The sequence below is a fragment of the Pteropus medius genome, unplaced genomic scaffold, assembly GCF_902729225.1.
Source record: "Pteropus medius unplaced genomic scaffold, Ma_sr-lr_union100, whole genome shotgun sequence".
Taxonomy (NCBI): domain Eukaryota; kingdom Metazoa; phylum Chordata; class Mammalia; order Chiroptera; family Pteropodidae; genus Pteropus; species Pteropus medius.
In genome coordinates, this window is record NW_024352785.1 from 3,746,743 (window position 1) to 3,770,862 (window position 24,120).

Here is a 24,120-nt window from a genome sequence, read left to right on the forward strand (position 1 = left end):
GAAAGAGGGATGCTTGAAAACATCCAGACATCATGTATTGTTAATTCACAGAAGACAATGGATAAAATCAATGATTTGATCAAAACGCTTGTGAATTACTCAATTCCACATTCCAAATGTGACATTTGGAAGCCATGTGCTTAGAACCCACAAACCAAAAGCAGATGAAAAATTTGCACCAGCTCTCTATCAGACCTTTGAAGAATTCCCACCCTCTGGGGAGCAACTCCTATAGAGGGAAATGCTGGCCTTGACATATAGGGAATTATTGCCACAAGTCAAGGCCAACTGTAGGGCTGGAATGTGGAATGGACTGATGACACCATCTCTGGGTAAAGTGTGGCTAGCGCTCCTCGGCATCAGGGTGTTTTGAGCTACGAAAGAATCAAGACTGTTATGTACAAAGGCAGTATGTAAGAAGAAACAGAGGTCAGATCCAATGCAGACTATAGAAAATTAATAAAGAGACTTCAAAAAATTTTAATTTCTTGGCAAATGGGGGCATATTTTGTACAGCCAGATTTCAAAGAAAAAGTTGCACTTGACTTCCATGGTCTACCCTGCCTTTCCATTAATTATTAGTTTCCAGATATATTTGGAAGTACCAACTCTCATCTAAAAATTGTACATGGACTTCATTTTACCATTATATTTCCTGAGAAAGAATGAATAAGGACAACGAAATTAACTGATGAAGATGTAGCCTTCTCCCCTCATGAACCTATTATCCTTACCCCCACCCCTACCTGTACACATCTACAATTATTCTAGGTTAAGTCATAAGGGTCGACTTAGGTTTTATGGCACCTGAACCATAAATAATTTGGGTAGTTCTCTTTCAGAAAAATATTACATTATGAATACAAAGTTAGTATAAACAGAGTATTTCTTTAGAATGAGAAAAGAAATCACAGCAAAATCAAATTTAAAATAATCTGGCAAATATTTTAAACATTGCAAAATGAAAAAAAAAATACATTAGACTTTTATTAAATAAACTTCCTGACACACCCCAGCAAAGTTTTTCTTCCATTTTAGGCTGCATATTCTTTTATCACCTCACATAACAACAGTTTTGTAATATTTTTTCTATAAAATGAATAAAGATAATTCAATCTTTCTAACACAATCGATTGAATTTGTTTTATTAGTAAGATGAAAAAACATGAAACATTAACAAAGATATTATCACCATTTGTAGAACTGCTAGAAGCTTGTGTCTTATAACAGACATTCTGATATAATCCATTTTGCAAAATTCCCACCAAAAATGAAAAATAATGTAGGGTACATTTGAATTTTTATAAGATGCATTACTGACTATATTTTTGATAGGTGTGAATTTCCGTTTTGAGTGTTAATGTTAATTGAATCTTTCACTCACAAATTTAATCATCTGAAAATCATCAGAAGCTTTCTGTAAGCCAACTTCTGGATTTATATACTTCAAGCCTTGTTTCTCATGCTCCACCCATATATTTCTGATGCTGACCACTGTGATACACATTTGTATCATGATAAGACTTTTGGACCTACATACCTAGGGGAATCAGCTCAATGAGTATTTGGAGTATTCCAACTATATGTGGATAGGTTGTAAGTTAACTTATAGGAGATTAAAACCACATAAATATACATCACTAAACCCAAGTTTACTGTATCCACAATTCAGCTTCCCTTTGGCCTGATCTGAGACATGCCCCCTACCATTCCAGGGCCATCTGACAAAAAAGAAGTTGTGAATGAAGAGAAGTGTCAATGAGCAGAGACATTGTACCTTACTTTAGCAAACTTTATCAAACTATATGACCCTGTAGATACATTGCTAGTGTAACTGGAAATCTTTACTTCTTTAAAAGGACTTTTCCTTTTCTCTTTTTCCTTGATTCAAACTAGCCTTGGGCTTACTTGTGTCTTTTCTTTCCTTATGCTTCTGCATACTGCACAACCACTCCCTTATTCATTAAGTCCTTAGGTCAGCATCAAACAGTCTTAGGAACAAAGCCTTAAGTCTGTTGACCACAGAAAGAGTTTTGGTCAAGCTAAAGATAACATCTTGTGCTCTACACTCATGAAGGCAAAAGGACCCTACCAGCATCCCCTTGAAACCAGACAGAATGATGCCATGATTGACATCAGGACCTGAGGCAATAATCAGCTGCCTCCTACCCTCACCCTGATCAATCAGTAGAGTCCATGACACCAACTGCCATAGCTACCATGACTAATGAATTTTCTCCTAAATAACGTATCCCCCAGAGGCCATCAGAGAGCCAGGTCTTGGAGCACTAGCTCACCAATGTCTCTGGGCTTGGTGCCATTTCCTTAAATAAACCTCTACTTTCTTTTCTGCAAGGTCCTGTTCATATCTCCTTTGGCTTTCATGCATGCAAGTAAAACAAACCCCTTCAGTTCAGTAACAATAGGGCCTCTCCTGTTTCCTTAAAAGTAACTTAAGTTTCATTAACTTCAAGGTAAAGTCCTTTTGCACAGTTCAACGATCTGATACAACTTTTACTTCTCAAAATTCCATGATTTAAGGCAGCGGTCCCCAATCTTTTTTGACACCGGGGACTGGTTCCCTCGCTCCCTTGCTGCTCACCTCCCGCTGTGTGCCTTGCTTCCTAACAGGCCATGGACTGGTACCGGTCTGGGGCCCCGGGGTTGGGGACCCCTGATTTAAAGTATATGTATATCCATGTAGAAATGTTAAGATTTTTCAAATTAAAAGCATAAAATGAATGATTTGGTAAACTCACATGGAGAATATATTCAATTGAGCAGTTAAAATTAAGCCATGAATCTATAAAATGAGGGGCTGATATTAACTAACCTCAGTTTCAACATCCTGTGACCCTTGAAACTCAAGATCAGATCCAGTTTATTGGTACTCAGCTACCATTTCCTGTGTTTTGATTTATTATTTTTTATATAATTAACTTCATGCTTTTAAATTATTTGCTAACATGTAAGCTCTGTCTGTACTTCCTACAGTTCTACATACATCCCTTAATGGAGCAGTCTAAAAACAAAATACATAATTCCGCCACCAGACCAGTGAAGAATTAATCAAATGTATGACATGAGAGAGTAAGAGCTCCTGCTATGCTGCTGTTTGAAAAAACTTAAAAAGTTGATTCTCTCTACCCCCAGAAGAGGGAGGAAAGCTAGGAGTTGAACTGCTAGACAAATGAGGCTGACTACTCACTTTACTTCTCCTACTCTAAGTACATCTTTCAAGGACTCCTTGCCTTTCTTTTCTGTTTGCATGGCCACCACTTCCATCTCGGCCCTTATCTTTCTACTACAACAGTAATTCAATAGCTGATTTCTCTTGACTGTTATCCAATTAATATGACTTTTTTCAAACCAAATGGAACTTTAATGACTTAAAACTTGGAGATTTTATTTTATAAGACCCTTGAAGTCATTGCTTTAACTAATCAGATACATCAACATTAAATAGCCGATTTGTGAATTGCACAAGGTAGAGCTACATTAAGGCAGCATTTTGCTTCTACAAACTTAACCTGTGCTCTGCTGCAAGTCTTTCAACATTGCCATGGAATCATTGCCTTCAATAAACATGCTAGAAGGACAAAGAAGAGAGGGGAGGGGCAGAAATCTGTAAGGCAACATTTTATCTAAAAGATGTGAGGCATTCGGGCAAAGAAGCTGTTTATTTGATAGGATTTTCTTTAATAGGATTGAAATTATCCAGGTAGACTAATTCATTTCTTTTTCCCCACAACTTGGGAAGTCTCGCAATGTGGAACTTAATCATGGAAGTCAGGGTGGTTATAAAGAAGTAAAGAGGTTATGATTTCTTGCATATTTAAAGGTAATATAAGTAAATCTGTAATTACACTCTAAATAATTGAAAGAAAAAGGTAAAAAGGAAGAAAAGGAAAGGAAAGGAAAGGAAAGGGAAGGAAGGAAGGAAGGAAGGAAGGAAGGAAGGAAGGAAGGAAGGAAGAAGGAAGGGGAAGGAAGGAAGGAAGGAAGGAAAGAAGGAAGGAAAGAAGGAAAGAAGGAAGGAAGAAAGGAAAGAAGGAGGGAAGGAAGGAAGGAGAGGAAAGGAAATAGGAAGGAAGGATAAAGGGAGGAAAGAAAGGGTGGAAGGGGAGGGAGGGAAAGAGGAAAAATAATCTATAAAACTTTCACAGAAACAGGGAAGGCATTCCCAAATATGACGACACAATGAATGTTAAAGGCAGCCTTCCCAGGGGAAACCCTATTCCAGAGCAATTGTCCTGAGAATATCTGAATTACTAACAGCATTCTAATTAGTTTTTGAGCTAGAGGAAGCCATATAATAAAAAATCTAAATATATTCAGTTTTGAAAGGTCGAATTTCTTTATTAGATATTTTGTTATAAAGATATAATTTGACTCCTATAAGAGTTTCATGTACAACAACTTGTTTCTTATCATACCTTTTATTTCAGTAGGCACTTTGCAGTAGCAGATTTCTAATATAACTAAGCGGTGTCAAATATCTGGTTAACTCAGTGAATGTGAATGAAGTCTATAAATAGCAACTAAAAATACTATTGCAAATTATTATTACCTTATTCAAAATACACAAGATTATCATCAAGCCAAAAGAAATGTTTAAAACCCCCAAATCTCAGAAGGTTATTTAATTTAATTCCATATAACCAATTCTTTAGTTAGATATTTTGATGTTAACTTAAAATCTCTATAAACTAGCTTTAGGAGACATATTAATTTACATTTAATCCATTTACTTTTTTCATAATCTAATTCACATTTTACTTATTTATTCACATATTTATTCAACATATTTATTCACATATTTATTGAGGACATGCTTGCTGTATGCCTAGCATTGTTCTAGGAGGTGAATGAATTACATCAGTGAACAAAACAGACAGAATTCTCAGCTCTCATAATCTTACTCTACCAAGATATTCTAGTTTTATGTGAGCATTTTACTTCCAATAATAGGAAGCATTTGAACATCGTGTCATTTGTATTAATCAGACATCGTATCCAAGAAACCTTGGAACACTGCTATGTCAGGTAAACCTGTTTAAAGAATGTATGGGTGATTTTAAGGATTTCCTGACCAATGTAAAAGAAGGAAGATATATTGTTTGCTTTTTTTTTCAAGAGTAATAAAATACTTTCAAAGGTAATTTTGGCAATATGCAATTCTAATTCTTTTAGGCATTGAGTACTTAATCCTTTGGAGAAAATTACACTCTCTTGTAACTTTGGTACTAGAATAAGGAATTAAGTTTATAAAGTCTTCAAAAATAGAGTTACTTAGGTATTGGGAAAATTGTTCTCATTGTTTTTAAAGGTCAACATGCTATTGCAGAAAAAGTACTAAAAGTGTAGGATATGAGACCAAGGTTTAAATTTCAGTATGATTACTAAGTGACCATTAGCAAGATGATTTCTATGCTTCTGATAAAGGTTAGTTTAGATTATTTTAGCAAGTATTTAAACTCAATTGAATCCATTTGAATACTTTCAACAACTTAAATTGTATTTGTGAAAAACCTCTTAAAATCCAATTGTATAGTTTGCACATCACGAAAGTAGCTTTAATAATACCTATCTACAGTTGCTCTAGATACATTATGGATTTTACATTTAAACTGCTTATTTTAAGGTGCTCCCAAATAAAATGTATATGATTGCTCTGTAATAAATACCTTATAGTATTATTCATATCCAATATTCTAAGAATGTTAATAGCTACCATTAAATAGTCTTTTGAGTAGTTGAAAATTAGAATTGTTTTGTCTTAATATTTTATAACAAAGCAACCACTGGAGTTAAACTTAAATGGCAATTTTTAAAATTCTAAATTTTAAAATTTTTGACAGACATTATTATTTTATCGAATATTGGCAAGGAGAAATCTAGAAAACTCTTGCAGAAACATAAGTCCAGGTGTGTAAGTTCATGGAGTACACACTAGATTTAATATTTTACTCAGGATTGTTAAGGGCTTCTCATTCGATATTAATGAAGTCATAATATCTTCCTATTCCTTTATCCCATCTAGAAAAAAGACTCAAATTTTACCTACCTCCAAGAAATTGGCACTGATAAGTGAGAAAATCACACAAGGCTCCCATGGCAAACATCATACCCTGGAAATAAATTAAGCACATCTGGAAGCAACATTAAAACTTTTAGGCCACTTGGGTACAGCTGCAATCATTTGTTAGTAAATGATACTCTAGCAGCATAGATGAATGCACTTTTAAGAATCCATTTTTACTCCCAAGGAGAAACTGAAACCTTAAGAGATTCCCACTGAATATTCAAACTATAATGAGATTTAAATCACATTTGGAATAGATCTGCTTTCTTTTCACTTTGTAGTTCTGTATTGATACATTGGTTTTTGTGCATCATCTCTAGTTGGATTATCTTCAGAAGTCAGGAAGTTAATCTCTATTTCCATACCTTTAATGCCAAGCACCAGAAGCTGTATGAACTCTTACTGTTTCCATTACTATTGGTTTTGTGGTAATTATAGTTCAGGTAATGTGAGCCATGCTCAGATTCTTTTTTAAATATTTTAGATGGTTTCCACTGCTAATATTTCAGGCTCTGCATTTGAAGCCAGAGGATACTCACTTAATTTGTCACAATTTTAAAAATAAATAACTGGACAGACAAGTAGTCACATCAATGAAATTATTTTCAGTCACTGACAAATGGACTGCTTCAGGCATTGGGAAGATGTCTCAGCAGTTTCCTGTTGCTGCAGTGCTCTGTTACAGAAAGAATCCTGGGTTACTATAAAATTTATCAGGAAGGGAAAGAAGGAGAAACGCAAAATAGATCCAATATTAGAACACTGATACCTTGAAATAGCTTCCTACTTATCCTTAAGTTTTTCCTTATTTTTACTTGATCACAATAGCAAAGATAAAATAGATATAATGACAAAAAATAATCTCAGCTAACGTATTCCAACTCCGAATGAGACCAATAATGACCAAGTTGTGACTTTTTTTTCATAAGAGTTATTTGGTAAAGGTAATACGAAATGCTCCTTTTTACAAACACATCTTATCAAAGCATATATTATTCAGTACATTTTTGACAATGTTCTATGTAGAAAAATAATGATAATTAGCTGTAGAAAATTATCACCTGTCGCAGAGTACCTATGTCATTATTTTCTTCTGCCTGTCACCGGACTTTTAACTGAAAAACATTTTTATGTCCTGTGAGTGACAGATTTTAAATTAACAACACCTTCTCCCTATTTAGAAAAGAGTACAGGAAGAGAAACACACCAGCATGCTTCTCATGGGGAACTTGGACCATGTCATTCAAAAGGGAGAACTGTGGAACTTGTATGCCCAACAGGCCTTAAAAAATATTTCATTTCTCACTTTCTAGGCCTTCACTGCTATAACTCACAGCTTAATGTGAGACACTCACAGGCTTCTACACATGAAATTTGGCACAGTATCCTAAAATATTGAATTTGTCTATTTTGTGCTGTCAACCTGCTGAACACCAAAATTCCTATCAGAGCCCAAAATATGAAGGGAAGCAATACATATTTTTTCCTTTCACTTTAATGATTTTGGTCTCTGATAGAAACCTTAATTTATTACAACTACTACAAGGGGCTACATTTTAGCATCAAGTGCTGTAAGTCGGCTCCAGACTTACAAGCCTGCCAACTCTAATTCATTTGGAATGAGGTGAGATTCGATCATTTATTTTCCCACTGGGAAGATTTGTGTTGCCTTTAAAGTGGAAGAACTCAATATACCTTCAGAAGTCATTCAGGATTCAATGAAATTTTGTCGGCAATCATGCTTTTAGATATAAGTAAATGTAGTGTGGGTTAGAATAATCAAACATTATAGCCAAAAACATCTTTCATTCCTCTGACATTGACCTCAGTGACCCAGTCAAAGACCATAATATCTGACCATGTAGAAGTGTCAATTCACAATCTCCTGGGAGGTAGAAAAGAGTGCTAGATAAAAAAGAGGTAGAAAGTCAGTCAAAAATGAAGGTAGGGGATAAAAAAAAAAATTTTTTTTTAAATTAAGACTTATGAACTCAAAAGATATTTCGAACTTTCCCAAAATGCTTAGATCACCATACTAAGTAATAATTAAAGTAAGATAATATTTTTATTAATATAAGCCAAATCAAAACTAAAATATCTATTGGGTTCCTAAAAAAAATGCAAAGTAAAGCTCTATACTATGATGTGAGTATAAGTATTTATAATACATTTGAGGATGACATGAAAAGCATAAATAAATAACATTCTAAGCAATAATAGAAAATAGGCAGAAATTATGTATAAATAATAAATGAATTTTGTAGTCAGTAAGTGCTAGGAGAAATTGATGAGGAAAGAAAGCTATAAAATATAAGACGGAAAATAGCTTTAGAATTTGAGAAAAAATGGAAAATATAAAATCTTTGTAAATTCCTTTAAAAATAAGTGTTCCCAAAGTTCAGAGACCACTTTTCTTCCATTTTTCATTTTAAGAAGGGTTGAAAAGTAATATACAGAAGAAAGTATTTTTGATTGGGAAAAAAATCATTGAGATTAACTTGCTAGCAAAATATACCAATAGAAAGTAGAAGTCAGTTATAAACATAGATCCAGAAATCCCAGACAAAATATTAGCAAAATGAATCCTCCAGAGTTTAAAAGAAAAATTGTAATTTAGCTAGGTTTAGTTTAGGTATCCAAGGATGGTTTAACATAAAATATTTTCTTGTAATTTACTCATATTCACAAATTAAATCTGAAAACCATATGTTTATCTCAACTGATGGAGAAAAGCATTTAATAAAATTTAATTCATTCATGAAAAAAGCCTCTTAATGAAGCATTTCTAATCTGATAAAGTATAGCATTAAAACATTTGCAGCAAAATTGTTTAATTGTGAAACTTCCTTTCAATTTAGGAATAAGATAAGAATGCCCATAACAATTATCTAAAAGAAGAAATTCAAAAACATACCATTTACAATAGCATCAATAACAATAAAATACTTAGGGATAAATTTAACCAAGGAGATAAAAGACCTCTACACTAAACTATTAAGAGACAGAGGAAAGAAAGAAGTCAAAACAAATGAAAAGATAATCCATGTTCATGGATTGAAAGTATTAATATTATTAAAATGTTCATACTAGCCTAAACCATGTATAGATTCAGTGCAATCTTTATTAAGATTCTGATGCCATTTTGTACAGAAGTGGGGGAGGGGGGAAAATCCTAAAATTTGTATGAAACTACAAAAGACCCTGAATATCCAAAGAAATCCTGAGGACAAAGAACAAAGAAGGAGGCATGATACTTCCTGACATAAAAACAGACACAAAAAGACCAATGGAACAGAAGCGGGAGCCCAGAAATAAAACCTCTCATACACAGGTAACTGATATTTGTCAAGGGAACCAAGAATATTCAACAGAGAAAAGATAGTCTCTTCAATAAATGGTGCTGGTAAAATTGGATTTCCACGTGCAAAAGACTGAAAGTAAACCTCTACCTTAGACCCTAAATTCTGGGCTATGGATCGGTACCATCTGTGGCCTGTTAGGAGCTAGGCTGCAGAGCAGGATGTGAGCAGTAGCCGAGCAAGTGAAATTTCATCAGTATTTGCAGCCCATCCCCAGAGCTAGCATCGCCACGTCAACTCCACCTCAGATCATCAGGCATTAGATTCTCATAGGAGGACCAGTTTCTAGTGCCAAAAAGTTGGGGACCACTGCTTTAGGCCACTCATAAAATTAACTTACAATGGATTAAAGACTTAGATGTAAGACCTGAAACCATAAACTTCTAAAAGAAAAAATAGAGAAAGTTTCTTGATATTGGTCTTGGCTATGACTTTTGTACATGACACCTAAAGCACAAGCAACAAAAGCAAAAATACACAGGTAGGAGTACATGAAACTAAAAGGCTTCTGCACAGCAATAGAAATCAACAAAATGAAAAGGCAGCCTTGGAGATGGGAGAAAATATTACAAACCAAATATCTGATTAGGGGTTAGTATCCAAAATATATATGACTCTATAGCAAAACAGCAAAAACAAAACAAAGCAAAAACTCACAAATAATTCTATTTCAAAATGGGCAAAGGACCTGAATAAACATTTTTACAATGAAGGTATTCAAATGGTCAACAGGTACGTGAAAAAATGCTCAACATCACTAATCCTCAGGAAAGTGCAAATCAAAATCACAATGAGGTATCACCTCACACCTGTTAGAATGGCTGTTATCAAAAAGATAGTTAAGTGCTAGTGAAGATGTAGAGAAAAGGGAAACCTTGCACACTTGGTGAGAATGTAAATCAGTGCAGCCAATATGGAAACAGTATGGAGGTTTCTCAAAAAATTAAAAATATATGATCCAGCAATTCTACTTCTGGGTATATATCAAAAGGAAATGAAATCATTATTTCAAAAAGATATCTGCATCCCATGTTCACTGCAACATTATTTGAAATAGCCGAGACTTGGAACATGGAACAAGGCATTGCAGTAACCAAGACAAAACATCCCAGTGTCCACCGATGAATGAATGGATAAAGAAAATGTCACACACACACACACACACACACACACACACTATAGAATATTATTCAACTATAAAAAAAGAAGGAAATCCTGCCATTTGTGACAACTTGGATGAAACTTGAAGGCATTATGTTAAATGAAATGTCACACAAAGAAAGACGAGTACCATATGATTTTACTTCCATGTGGAACCTGTGGAAAAAAAATTCAGAGAACAGATTGGTAGTTGCTAGAGGCGGGGCGTCGGAGATGGGGGAAATGGGTGAAGGTTGTCTAAAGGTACAAACTTCCACTTACAAGACAAATAAGTTCTGAGGATGTAATGTACATCATCGTGAAAATACTATATTACTGATAGAGTATATCTTAAAAATTATAACTATGTGAGGTGATGTATTAAACATTGTAATCATTTTGCAATACATACATAGAACAAGTCATCACATTGTACACCTTAAACTTATAAAATGTAATAAATAAATTATATCTTAATAGAATGGGGGAAAGTTATTAATTAGTTATTAATTAGTTATTAATTATAACTAATTAAACATTGTATTTAGAAGTTATAACCAGGGAAATACAACAAGAAAAAAATTAAAAGCATAAGTGTCACGTTTACCCTCCAAAAAGTTGAAAAGACATCCACACAAAAGTCTGCAGTTTTATTCATAATTGCTAAAATATGGAAGCAACGACATGTCTTTTAGTATGCAAATGAATAAATTACTGTGGTACATCCAGACATTGGAATACTATTCAGTGTTGAAAAGAAATGAAAAGACATAGAGAAAACTTAAATGTATATTGCTCAGTGAAAGAAGCCAATTTAAAAAGTGCTACTACCACACTCTCTTGATTACTGCAGCTTTATAGTAACTCGTGAAGTCAGGTAATGTCCTCCAACTTTTGCTTCTCTATATTAATTTTTGAATCATGTCAATATTCATAAAATAATTTGCTGAGATTTTGATTGGTATTGCGTTGAATCTATAGATTAATTAATTAAGTTTGGAAGAATTGACATCTAGATGATATCGAGTTTTTCTATCCATGAACATAAAATATCTCTACATTTATTTAGTTATTTGATAACTTTCTTTGGAGATTTATAGTCTTCCACATATAGATCTTGTACCTTTTTTGTTAGATCTATACCAGAGATTTTCTCTCTGCTTTGATGCTATTGTAAATGATATTGTATTTTTAATTTCAAATTTCATTTGTTCATTGTGAGTATATAACAGAGCAACTGACTTTTTACATTAACTGGTTATGATCAATTATTAGTTCCAGGAATTTTTTTGTCACTTCTTTCATTTTTTTTTTCCATAGATGATATGTCATCTGTGAATAAAGACAGTTTTACTTCTTCCTTCCCAGTCTATATACCTCTCCTCTCCTCCCCTCAATCCCTCCCTCCCTCTCCTCTCCTCTCCTTTCCTCTCTCCTCCACTCTCCTCTCCTCTCTTCTATTTTTTTCTTTTCTTTTCTTGTCTTATGCATTTGCTAGGACTCCAGAACAATATTGAAAGGCAGTAGTGAGAGGGGACATCTTATTCCTGATCTTAGTGGGAAAGCTTCAAGTTTTTTTACCATTAGCTACAGGTTTTTGTAGATATTCTTTATCAAATTGAGGAAGATCTCCTCTATTCCTCTTTCTTTTATGATTATAATGGTTCCATGGGTATATATGTATAACAAAACATTTCAAGTTGTATACCTTAAAAAAATTGTATACCTTAAATACTTATAGGTCATTTTATGTCAATTATACCTCAGTAAAGTTTCTTTTAAATAGTTCAAAATAAAAAACTCTGGATCTCCCACTGTTTCTGAATAACCAGGATTAGCAACCTCATATTAACCATTTTTTCTTCATCCTTGGAGAATGGAAGCCCTGTTTCAGTACAAAAAATATTGGCAAGCAATGAAGGCTGTTGCGATCTGAGACAACAAGAACAGTAAGCAAAAGCTACAGTATCTCCATTCTCTCTATCCTAATTTTCCAGCCTCTGTGTCAACGGACTTGAGGTGCACAATCCAGAAAGACTACAGAAATCCAAAAACCTTTAGATTATTTGCTCTGATTATGACCTCAGCTATAGGAAATACACATATCTGGAGGTTCTGTGATTCCTCACAACCATAGTTAGTGGAAAATTTATGGTTGCACTTTTACAAGAGGCATATTCCATCTTGTTTGCTTTAGGCTCCTCCACTCCTTATTCACTTATTCCTTTTTCCAAAGCTCTTCTTTTCTTTATGTAGATCTGAATTTCTGACCTGTATCATTTTGCTTCTCTCTAAAGAACTTTCTTTCTTTCTTTTTTTTTTTTTAACATTTCTTATAATTATGACAGTTCTACTGGCAACACATTCTCTCCATTTTGAAAGTTTACCTGAAAAAGTCTTTAGTTCTCCTTCACTTTTGAAGGATAATTTCACAGAGTACACAATTTTAAGATGGTGAGATTTTTTTTTTCTCTCTCAGCATTTTAAATATTTCACTCCATTCTTTACTTGCTTGCCATGGTTTCTGAGGAGGAATTGAAGTAGTTCTTATCTTTGCTCTTCTATAGGAAAGATACATTTTCCCCCTCTGGCTTCTTTTAGGGTATTTTCTTTGTGTTTGATTTTCTATAGTTTGAAAATAATATACCTAGATATGTATGTATGTATGTATGTATGTATGTATGTATGTATGTATGTATAATATACATATTATATATATAATAATATAGATAGATAAAGATATTTTTCTTGGCATTCTCTGAGCTTTTTGGATCTGTAGTTTAATTCTTCAGTAGTTTGGGGAAATTCCCAGTCATTATTATTTCATATATTTCTTCTGTTCCTTTTCCTCTTTCTTCTCCTTCTGGTATTCCCATTATGACTGTTATACCTTTTGTAGTTGTACCACAGTTCTTGGATATTCTATTCCAATTTTTGGTCTTTTTTCTGCTTGTTTTCCACTTTTGGAGTTTTCTAGAGAAATCCTCAAGCTCAGAGATTCTTTTCATAGCTGTGTCCAGTACTAAGTTCAGCAAAAGCATTCTTCGTTTCTGTTACAGTGTCTTTGATCTCTAGAATTCCTGGTTCTTCATGGAATTTTCATTTCTTTGCATATGTTGTCCATCTGTTCTTGAATGTTGTCTATTTTATCCATTAGAACCCTTAGGATATAAGTCATAATTGTTTTAAATTTTGTGTCTGATCATCCCAACATCTCTGCCACGTCTGAGTCTGGTTCTGATGCTTGCTCTGTCTCTTCAAACTGTGTTTTTGCCTTTTAGTATGTTTCGTAATTTTTTATGATGGCCAGACATGATGTACTAGGTAACTTCTGTAAATAGGATTTTAGTAATGTTGCGGTAAGGTTTATGATTAGGTTTCAGCCCTTTAGTAAGCCTTTCCCTCTGGACTGTGAACTTCATGCATGCTTCTCAGTTTTTTCCACCTCTTAGGTGAGGTAGAATGGTTAGCAGGGGCTGGAGTTAAATATTTGTCTTCCTCCACGTAGAAGGCTAGAGCCAGCTGGAGTTGGGTTATTTCCTTTCCCACAGGCCAGTAAGGCTCTTTATAAAACTCCAGCAGGTTAGGACCTGGTTAAATCGTTTCTCCTAAGGGCACACCTTGTTAAGAAGAACAGAAGCTTTGGTATATTTCAAAATGGTTTCTTTTCGTCTACTGGAAACAGAAGGGGATTTTTCTTCCAATATTCATTGTGAGAATGTGGTAGAGTATGAGGAGATTAAAACTCACCAAAGTGTGGGGTTGCTGAAATGATTGGCACCCCCTGGAGTTTTTACCTTTCAGGCTTGCTCACCTTGCACCCCCAACCCCCAGCAATTCACCAATTACAGTTTAGATTTTCCTATCTGGCATTGGTCCCTAAAAGAAATTTCTGCTCTAGTGCATAGTGAGTCTCTGTATTCGCCTTGTCTGTCTCTCCAGTTTGGGGGGCAACAGTTTGATCTGTGACCTCGCTTCTCTTATGGCTCAAGAAGAGTTGTTGATTTTTCAATTTGTTCGGCTTGATACCTGTTGTTAGGATGGAATGGCAACTTCTAGGCTCTTTACACAATAGGCGGAACACCAGAAGTCCCAGATAAGATTTTAAAAGGAAAAATATTCTTAATTCCAGCACCTAGAGATATCATCTTGATATATATCATTGCAAATCTTTTTCTGTGTGTGCGTGTATGTGTCTGTATGTATGTATGCATATATGCATTCGTGCATATGTATGTGTGAGTATATATGCATATATATAAATATGTACATATACAAATATATTTGATTTTCCACTAAAAAGGGTCACTTCTTTTTTTTAAAAAAAAAAGTATTAAAGCATCATTTAGACATAGACCAGGAAAAGGTATAGGCAACCACAAATGATTAGTATCCATAATTTTTTTTAAATTTTCAAATTAATAAAGAAAAGGTAAATACCACAAAAAAAAGTAAGAAAAAATTCTGAGCTAAACAATTCAAAGAGGAAATATAAATAACTAATTAATACATAAAATATTGGCTCATCCTTTTATAGAATTTGGAAAGTACTATTTAAAACACCAATGAATTCATACTAATCAGATTAAGAACAGAAATAATCTGACAATATCAAGAGTTGGAAAGGATATAGAAAAGTGAAAACTGTTATTCACTGCTGGCAAGGATATAAATTAGTACAGTTGATTTGGAAAACAATTTGACAACTTATAATAAAATAGAAGATAGAATATTATATGACCCAGCAATTTCACTTATATATCAATCATACATCCTAGAGAAACTTTTGTGAATAATACAAGGTTGTTACTATAAGACTGGTTAAGACGGCATTGTTTGTAATACTGAAAAAAATAAAAATGGCTTATGTCTTATAGAAGAGAAGAGATAAATAAATGATGGTGCATTTATCAAATGCACAGAAAATGAATAAAGTGGATTTATTATTGACATGGATGAATATCAAATATTTTATTAAGGAATAAAAGCAATAACTAGAAGTATGCATTCAGTTTAGTACCATATATATAAAACTTCATCATATTACTGTATAAAATTATAAGAAATGCACTGGAACTTTAAATATAAAATTCAGGAGAGTGATTTCCTCAGGAGAAGACAGAGGTGAAGGTGGGTAGAATCAGAGGGAATGCTTTTTAGCTTTAATTATATAAATAATGTATGATTTTCTTAAGTTGTGTGGTAGATGCTTTGGGTTTTTATTGTTGATTTTTATTCATTTCTGAATGAAATATTTCTGATTAAATTTTTAAAGAAAAAATATATGAAAGTAGATTCTTATGGTTTTGATATAAATCTCAGATCAGGATACTAAAATTCTTTATCCCATTATTTTGTATAACCTATATGAAAATAAAATTTAGAATAGATTGATTAAGAATTAAAATCTATTAACATTTGAGTGCAATACAGTCTGTTGACAAGCTGGAAATTTTGTTTTATTGAGTCTACAGCCATGCCACCCTGAACAAGCCCAATTTGGTCTGATCTCAGAAGCTAAGCAGGGTCGGCCCTGGTTAGTACTTGGATGGGAGACTACCTAGGAAGACCAGGTACTGCAGGCATAACAAATAAAAAATAAGGGACTGTAAACTAACAAGGTCCTTGCAATCTGTGAGGTCAACCAAGATTTGCCTTGCCTATAAAAAAAAATTATTGTGTTGTTGTAAACAGATTTTTTATTGTTTTTGTAAACAGTGTTATGTTATAATCATTATTCAGTATAATCACTGAGTTGTGCAGTTCTCTCTGGGTTAAAAAAAAATTCTTATTCATACTCTTCAGTGGACCAAAAGCATTTGGGGAAATGTTACTAAGATTTTGCTATTCCTAGTCAGACTTCAGTATCCTATAAGTAAAGAATAGAAAATAGAGAGAGGAACCTAGGTATAATGGGCAGAGGATTTCAAACTGAAATTTTAGTTAATATTATTATGACTAGATTGTTAATCAGAGAGATCCTTATTACCTCCATGCGTTAGATGAATGAAGTGAGCCCATATCTATTCAAGGTCCCATCCACCATTCTTGCTTGCCAAATTCTCAGATTTCTTTAGAAGCATACACGAATGTTAGCACACTTAATTTCTCCATCGAAAAATGTGAAATTGATTGTTACTTTTATTTACCCTTCCAATATATTCATTGTACTTCACATGGTCAATAATATAAAATATTAATATCCTTGTTTCAGAAAACAAAACCTTATGAAAGTGCACAAAAAATAATAATGAAAACACAAGTGAATATTTCCAGTGAAAACATGAAAGAAAACAGATGAGGAAGTCTAGTTACATCTTTTACTAGAAAAGGTGAGAGATTCAAAAACGATGTTTATAGTTGGCCACTGGGTTTTCTGAACATATAATAAATTCTTTACATAGATTATATTGTTTGGATGACATAAATTATTTGGATCATAGAGATTACCAAAGAAACATTCAGCAATTTTTCTACTTGCACTTATTAATAAACAATTGGTCATTGCTTTTATAAATCATGTTTATAAATTTTGTAAATCCATAATCATCAGTCTTTTTTTCTGAAAAAGTATTGCATAAAATAGGCTAAACTATCATATATAGTTACACTCAGGGTCAACTGAATGGCATGATGGTGGCAGGGAATCTTTGAGTTCAGTCTCTTTGTGAAAATTGTTTACTGTGCCTGGAAGAGTTAATGTCAATTCAACCTTAAGAACACCTAGAGTTTCTCTGCCAGCAGTATGCAGAAATTTTTTGTTTAGTTGCCTAGCCTCTCCTTCAAGGATAGAAAGAGACACATTCACAAAACTCCTATTTTTCTGTCCACTCCTAAAACAGATATTCTTTATGTGTGAGTCAACTGAAAAGCATAGTCTGTTTTACTTGTCTTCTGCTACACACATGCACACATATGCACACAGTGTCCTTTAGACAACATATGGTGAATTAGTCTTAGTAAAACTGGGTCTTTAAGCACTAAAACAAAGCAAAACAAAAAACTAAAGGCACAAGCTTTCTCCAGTTCCATTTTATCAAATTTGCTGACATTTAACTGAATATTTAATTTAAAAATGGGCTAACAACCTTATACTGTTGTCAAAGATTTTGATACCATTCATAAAGTTATATGGGAACATTTTGATTTTATTTTCCTTGGCCTCTCAACAAAATATCACTATTAAATTTAGCTAGTGAGTGTGATCTTTGTACCTCATTACTCTTATTCCAGTTTAATTATTGTACAAGCTTTTGTAAATGACTCATATGCTCCGTATTTCAAGCAAATGCAACCATTTTTTAATCTCACGAGAAATGCCTTGTTTGTTGTTGACATTAAGCACATGTGTCATGTCATTAGAAAAAGAAATATACCTAAGAAAACATTACAAAGTTAGTGACTCAGGGCACCGGTCCTCTTGAAATTTCAAACTACATAGTTTCAATTTTTCCTTCAGTATTAATATTGTAGATTATTGTAGCTATTTCCATTTTTCATCCATATTGTAATGTGTATCACCAAACATTTTCTCCCAATTTACACTTTTTTTTCTGAGAATATCAGAGATTATTATTCAAGTCATTCAAGACAAAAATTGCTTTTACATAAAATATACACAAATATCAAAATAAAATATTCTAGATAAGTAATTATGAATCATCTAGCTATTAGAGGCCAGATTGCCTCATATCAGTCATGTCTCTCTTCTCTTTTTCATTGAAATAATCATTTAATAATTGGAGGCACTTCGTTCTAAATCAATTGATCCATCTTCCAAATTTCAAGCTAGAGCATATACAAAAAAGTTATTTAATGTTGAATTCAAAGAGACTACTTGATTTTTCAAGTTCATACACAGATTTTAGCATTAATTATTTCAATAGTCTGCATGTACAGCCCTTGGCCTCATAGGCAGGTTGACAGTCAGTTCAACCTTGAATTTTTTCCTCCACTCCAAAGAGAGTAATATTTTTTAAATAAATAATTAGACATAACTACACTCCAAAAAAAAAAAAAAATGATTCATGCACCAGAAACAGACCAGAAATAGGTTTAAAAGTAGGGGATGGATGAATCTGTGGACCTGTGCAGATTCAAGGAGAGAAACAAGGAGAAGTATCATTAAACTGGGCTGGCTGCTTGCCAGTAAAAGGATTCTGACAAAACTCTCCATTGCCTGAGGCTACCCTTAAATAAAACTGTGACCCATCAGATGTTGGAAGAGCAAAGGACTTTTCCTAGGCAGAACCTGGGCTATGCTATTCACCAGCTCAGTGTTGTGGTCTGGGTCAGGATCCCAGCACAGGGAAAACTGCCCCAAAACTAGAGGGCAGATAGTAATGAATCTGGGGGAAAGGGGAAGGCAGATAGGCAGGAAGGACAACTCACTCATGCTAAATTTAGGAAGGATTATTCCAAAACCCCTAGGGATTAGCACCAAGAAAAAGAACAACAAAACCTATAGTTGACTTATTCACTACCAATAAAATAGATTTAAAAATTGTTTTCAAAATGACTCTAATAAAAGTTTTTGAGTTCCTTATTTAAAATAGTTTTATCTTTAAAAAGTGAAAAAGTAAGAATGAAACCAAAATAGACATAAACAAAGCAAAAATAGATAAATAAGAAGCAGCACCAATAAGAAATTTAAGACAAAAGTATTTATTGACTTTTTAAAAATCTTTATACTAACACTACCAAAGAGAGTCAATCAATTGGAGAATAAAAGTAACCAATCCGCTCAGAATGCTGCATCAAAAGATAAATAGATTGATATGGTCCACCACATGCAAATGGAACATAGACTATAAAGAAATATAGCTGAGAATTTTCCAAGATTTAAAATGCAAAATGTATAAATAAAAATAGGACCAACCTAGTCATGCCATGGTGAAAAAACAGAACAATAAAGAAGAGAAAATATTACATCTCAGTAAGAAAAGAGAAATTGTCTTTTTAAAAGAACAAAAATTGGCATAAATCTTACCTGAAAAAGTACTTTACTGAGATTGTTAAATATCCTTTCCAGTTTTTCAGTTCATCTTTGTGCACATTCCACAAATAATCGTTTATGTTAATGTAGCCAGTTTTGTTTTAATTTTATTATAGCCCATGAACACAGATAAGAATAACACTAGTACTTTTACAAAAATAAACAAACATTTTACCACAGCTAAAATAATGTAAAATTGAATATGATTGTTAAATACGCTTCATCAAAGTTAATAATATTTTGAATCTATTACTGAACTATGGTCATTAGAAACTCAAACATAACAACCTGGAAGGCACAGCAGTCTGAAGATGTGCTTCTTTGATGTAAAATTAATCATCTTTTTGTTACTTGCGAGCCAATGATTGTGCATGGTTGGTCTATATTATAGCTACAGCCTAGTAACAGTACAGTTTTAGATGAGAAAGTATTTCTAAGCACAACCTAAATATTCAGATATGTATAAATTAGGGGTGGTGGAGAGAAACATCCCCTTAGATTTAAGGACTCCCTGTTTTAAAGTATGGTTTTTGGTTTATTTATTTATTTTTTAGTTGTAATAGATCTTTCTCCAGTTCTAGAACTTGTAACCATTAATGACCATATCTTTCAGCTGGGAATAAATGCTTTACATTTTTTTCCCCTAAGATAGGATAACCATAATTAAATTTCTTAACAAAGCTACTGTGCACTCACTAATCAACAGTTTCTTAATATGGTTAGTTGTAAAAGTAACTATTGGGGGAAGGGAGATGGAGAGTTATTGTTTGACATGTACAGAGTTCCAGTTTAGGATGATGAAAAAGTTTTGTAAATGTACAGTGATGATGGTCGCACAACAATATGAATACACTCAATACCACTGAACTGTATATTTAAAAATGGTTAAAATTGTAAATTTTATGTTATGTGTATTTTACCCCAATTTAAAAAAATTAACTTTGGGGAGAAGGTAACAATCAAAATTTTAAAACAACAGGGAAATCACAGCTGCCTATTGTATTCAAAGAAGTGACTGTTTAGGATGAGAACTGTTTAACAAGTTCCTGATTTGTGATAGCCCTAATATGTTTTCAGCTATGCCACTTTTTCCCAGTCTGTGTGGCACTTATCCAACAGGAAATTTACCTCAGATCAGTACATGTCACCAGTCTTGGTACAGCTCTAGCTTATCTGCTCCAAATTAAACTGAAAACTACTCTGTCATTTCTTTTAACCTTTGAGTTTGAAGCAATTCTAAGAACTTTTCTCCCAGCAATTGTCTGTTCCTCCTGGGTACCATGCTACAACTAGGCCTAATCATAGAATTCTAGGGTTGAAGAATCTTAAAAATCACTGTGATCTTTCCAACATTGGCCACAGCCACTCAAATACCGTCCTAACAAACAGTGTAGATAGTGTTGTCTTTTAAAGCTCATTCTCATAGTTTTACCCTTCAGGATTTGTTCTAGAAACATCAGCTTCAAATATAAATCTATCAGACTTTGTATTAAGGCACATTTCCCCTTCTCTTGCTTAAAATTGAATGGGGGCAAAAATTAATCACCTTCTTATTAATTTTTTACATCCAGTTTTTGAAGGTCATTACTAATTTGAAATTGGATCCCAGCTGTCTCTTCTACAGCTAAATAACTTTGAACTTTATTCTTCGAACTTTAACACATATGATTAGATTTCTGTTCTTATAAAGTCTGTGACCTTTTTATTTGTTCCTTTCTTTCATACTTTTATTTCCCTCAAGATATAGAGGCATAACACTCAAATACAGGTATGATAATTCTTTTATTAATTTCTGTATTTTCTTATACCTTAGGGTCATGATAATTTTTATGAGAGATTCTACTACAGACTTATATATAGCTTAAGAATCGTTGTATCTCTAAGAACAATAATACTCTTATTGTCGATATTTACATTTGCCAGTCATTTCTACTATTTGTATTGATTATATTCAGCCTGTTATTCCAGATTTGACCATTAGCAATCATCTTTTTCCAGATGATACCAAGTAATTTTTAAATGTAACACTGATCTCAAAGGAGAAGGTGGTATCGGTAACATTTATTGATCCCACATATATGTCAGGATAGCTTAAATAAAAAGAAGAAAGATGGTTTATTTTAACATCTTGCTTAATTGTAACTTTTAAATATAACTTACTGCTAGTAGTTATACACATGATGGATATTCTCAACATGTGATTCTCTGTGTATCAACTTGCTACTCTGTTTTTTTAAAATCAGGTTACTAAGTAGAGGCATTTTGAGTATGCATCATATATTAATTGTATATTTTATACAATAGTACAACATCTATTTTATTAAGCCCTTCTACTTCCCTTAAGAATAAAAAGCTATGCAAGAGTCAAAACTCTTCATTATTTAGGTATAGTGAAATGTACTCTGTAGTTCTGTCAATTTAGAGAGCAAGCCCTGTGCATCCAGGAGTAGGAATAGTTTACTGAGGTATAAAACCCCTCAAAGGAGGGCAAAAGCATGGTAATTATCATAATAGTGACAATTTTAATAGTAGAAATGCTTCAAAAATGAGTATCTTACAGCAGGTAGACTCTCCACAACCTGCAGCTTATACATAATCTCTGACCTGATCTGGGCTCCAAACATCCCCAGTTAGGAACAGCAAACAGTATCAAGCAAAACAGACAAGATTCCTAAGCAATGATGAGTATAAGGAAAGGAGAGAGCGGCATACTCATGCCCCAGCAAACCTAACCAGCCCTGCCCCCCAAGGTGATGAAATGTGTGACTGTCGCAAGACTCAATAATACTGTTATAATTGGGATGTACAGGGAATAGATGCCAGCTGCAGAAACAGTATGTGCTTTGACAAGGAGTGTGTTGCAAGCCGCTGCCAACCTGTGCCTGCTGCCAACTCCACTCAGCTACAAATAGAAATGATGATGCACAGTGGGCCACAGCTCTTGTAGTAGCCTTCACCAACCACTGCTTCAGGACCAAGCAAGATTTAGAATTCCAGCATGAGCATGGCAGTCTTCAAATTAGTTACACAACACAGAGTGGTACTTCTCAAAAGATGTGTGCAGGTCACCAGCATTAGCTTCAACAGAAAAGCTTGTTTATAAATATTCAGCTTTGTTGCCTATACCCCAGACCTGTTGAATCAGAATCTCTGAGGATGAAGCATTTTTAAAATTTTTAAAAATTCCCTAGTGTTTCTTATGAACAGTTGATTTATTATCCAAGGTCAAGTAAGCCAACTAAGAGATACCAAAGCACAAATCACAAAACCATATAAAGTAGGAGAAAAAATATTGGCTTGCATTCTTATTATGTTTTGCAGTTTAACAAGTGCTTTTATATGTAACCTCATTTCTCTACAATTATATTTTACAGAATAGACTACCTAGGAGATCTGAATTGCCTAAGGTTAGAAATATACTTTAAAATTTTTAAAGGATCAAGCATATAAAGATATTTTAGTAATGTCTAGAGCTCTTTTCACTCTGCTATTCTGACTCATTGTAATAATAATTATGATGACATGAATAAATAAAAAGAAAAAAAATGACAGCAGCCCTTCCCATATGCCAGACATTGGGCTAAGATTTTATGTTTGTTACTTCATTTAATTTCCATAATACATGAGATGGTATACTTCCAGTTTTATAGCTGAGGAGATTAAGGCTCAGGAAAATTAGATTAGATTGCCTGAGATCATAGAGCAAGAAATTATGGTGACTAGGTCCAAATGTTCCACCGACTTTAAAGCATGTGCTCCAACTACTCTGCCCTATAGCCTCCCTGGTCTGACTCACTCAATCTAGCTCTGAAGCTTCAATTGTTCAAAGCTTAAACCTGGCTGCACTTCTTCACAACAACCAGTGTAATCAGACCTAGCCTGATGAAGTGAATGAACTCAATGACTCCCTCAGTACCATGTCTTCATATGTTCATTTGTTAGCAATGTATTTATTGACTTCCCATTTGATGCCATAGATTGTGCTTGTGATGGGAATATGGAGATACGCAAAATGAAGTTGGTGCTCTCATGGGATTTACAAACTGGTGTCAATCTAGAGCTATACCAGTTCACACTAGTCTCTACTTCTCCTGACCAGAAGCCCACGATCTACAGATTTTTCCACTACTCTTTGTTAATAAAACATGATTCTCCCATGCTCTTGGCCAACCCCTCTCCTGGTGAATTTCAGCAAATCTGAACCCTTCACTGCTAATGGTTTGTAATGGGCTCAGGTGCTACATTTACAAAAGGCTATAATCATTTTATCAGTCAGGACACTTTCAGTTGCAGAACAAAAAAAATGTGAATTGGCTTACATGAAGAAAGAATTTTTAGACTCATGAACTGGAAAGTTATAGAGATTTTCTAGGTACAGCTGGATTCGGGTAGTCAAGGAATGTTGTCGGAAAGCTCTCATCATCCTTAGCAGCTTTCCTCTGTTAGCTTTATTCTCTCGTAAGTTCTTGCAACATAATAGCAAGATGGCCACCAGCAGCTATAGTCTCACCTCCTACTCTATTTGTAAACAGCAAGGAAAA

The 24,120-nt window shown here is 33.8% G+C and overlaps 1 long non-coding RNA gene and 1 pseudogene across 1 annotated transcript in view; both read left to right on the top strand.

Moving 5' to 3' along the window:
* LOC120590794 (uncharacterized) overlaps window positions 1-24,120 on the top strand; it is a 538,201-nt gene that overhangs the window by 449,918 nt on the left and 64,163 nt on the right. The gene's annotated exons all lie outside the window — the stretch shown is intronic.
* On the top strand, window positions 16,051-16,169 carry LOC120591046 (uncharacterized; annotated as a pseudogene).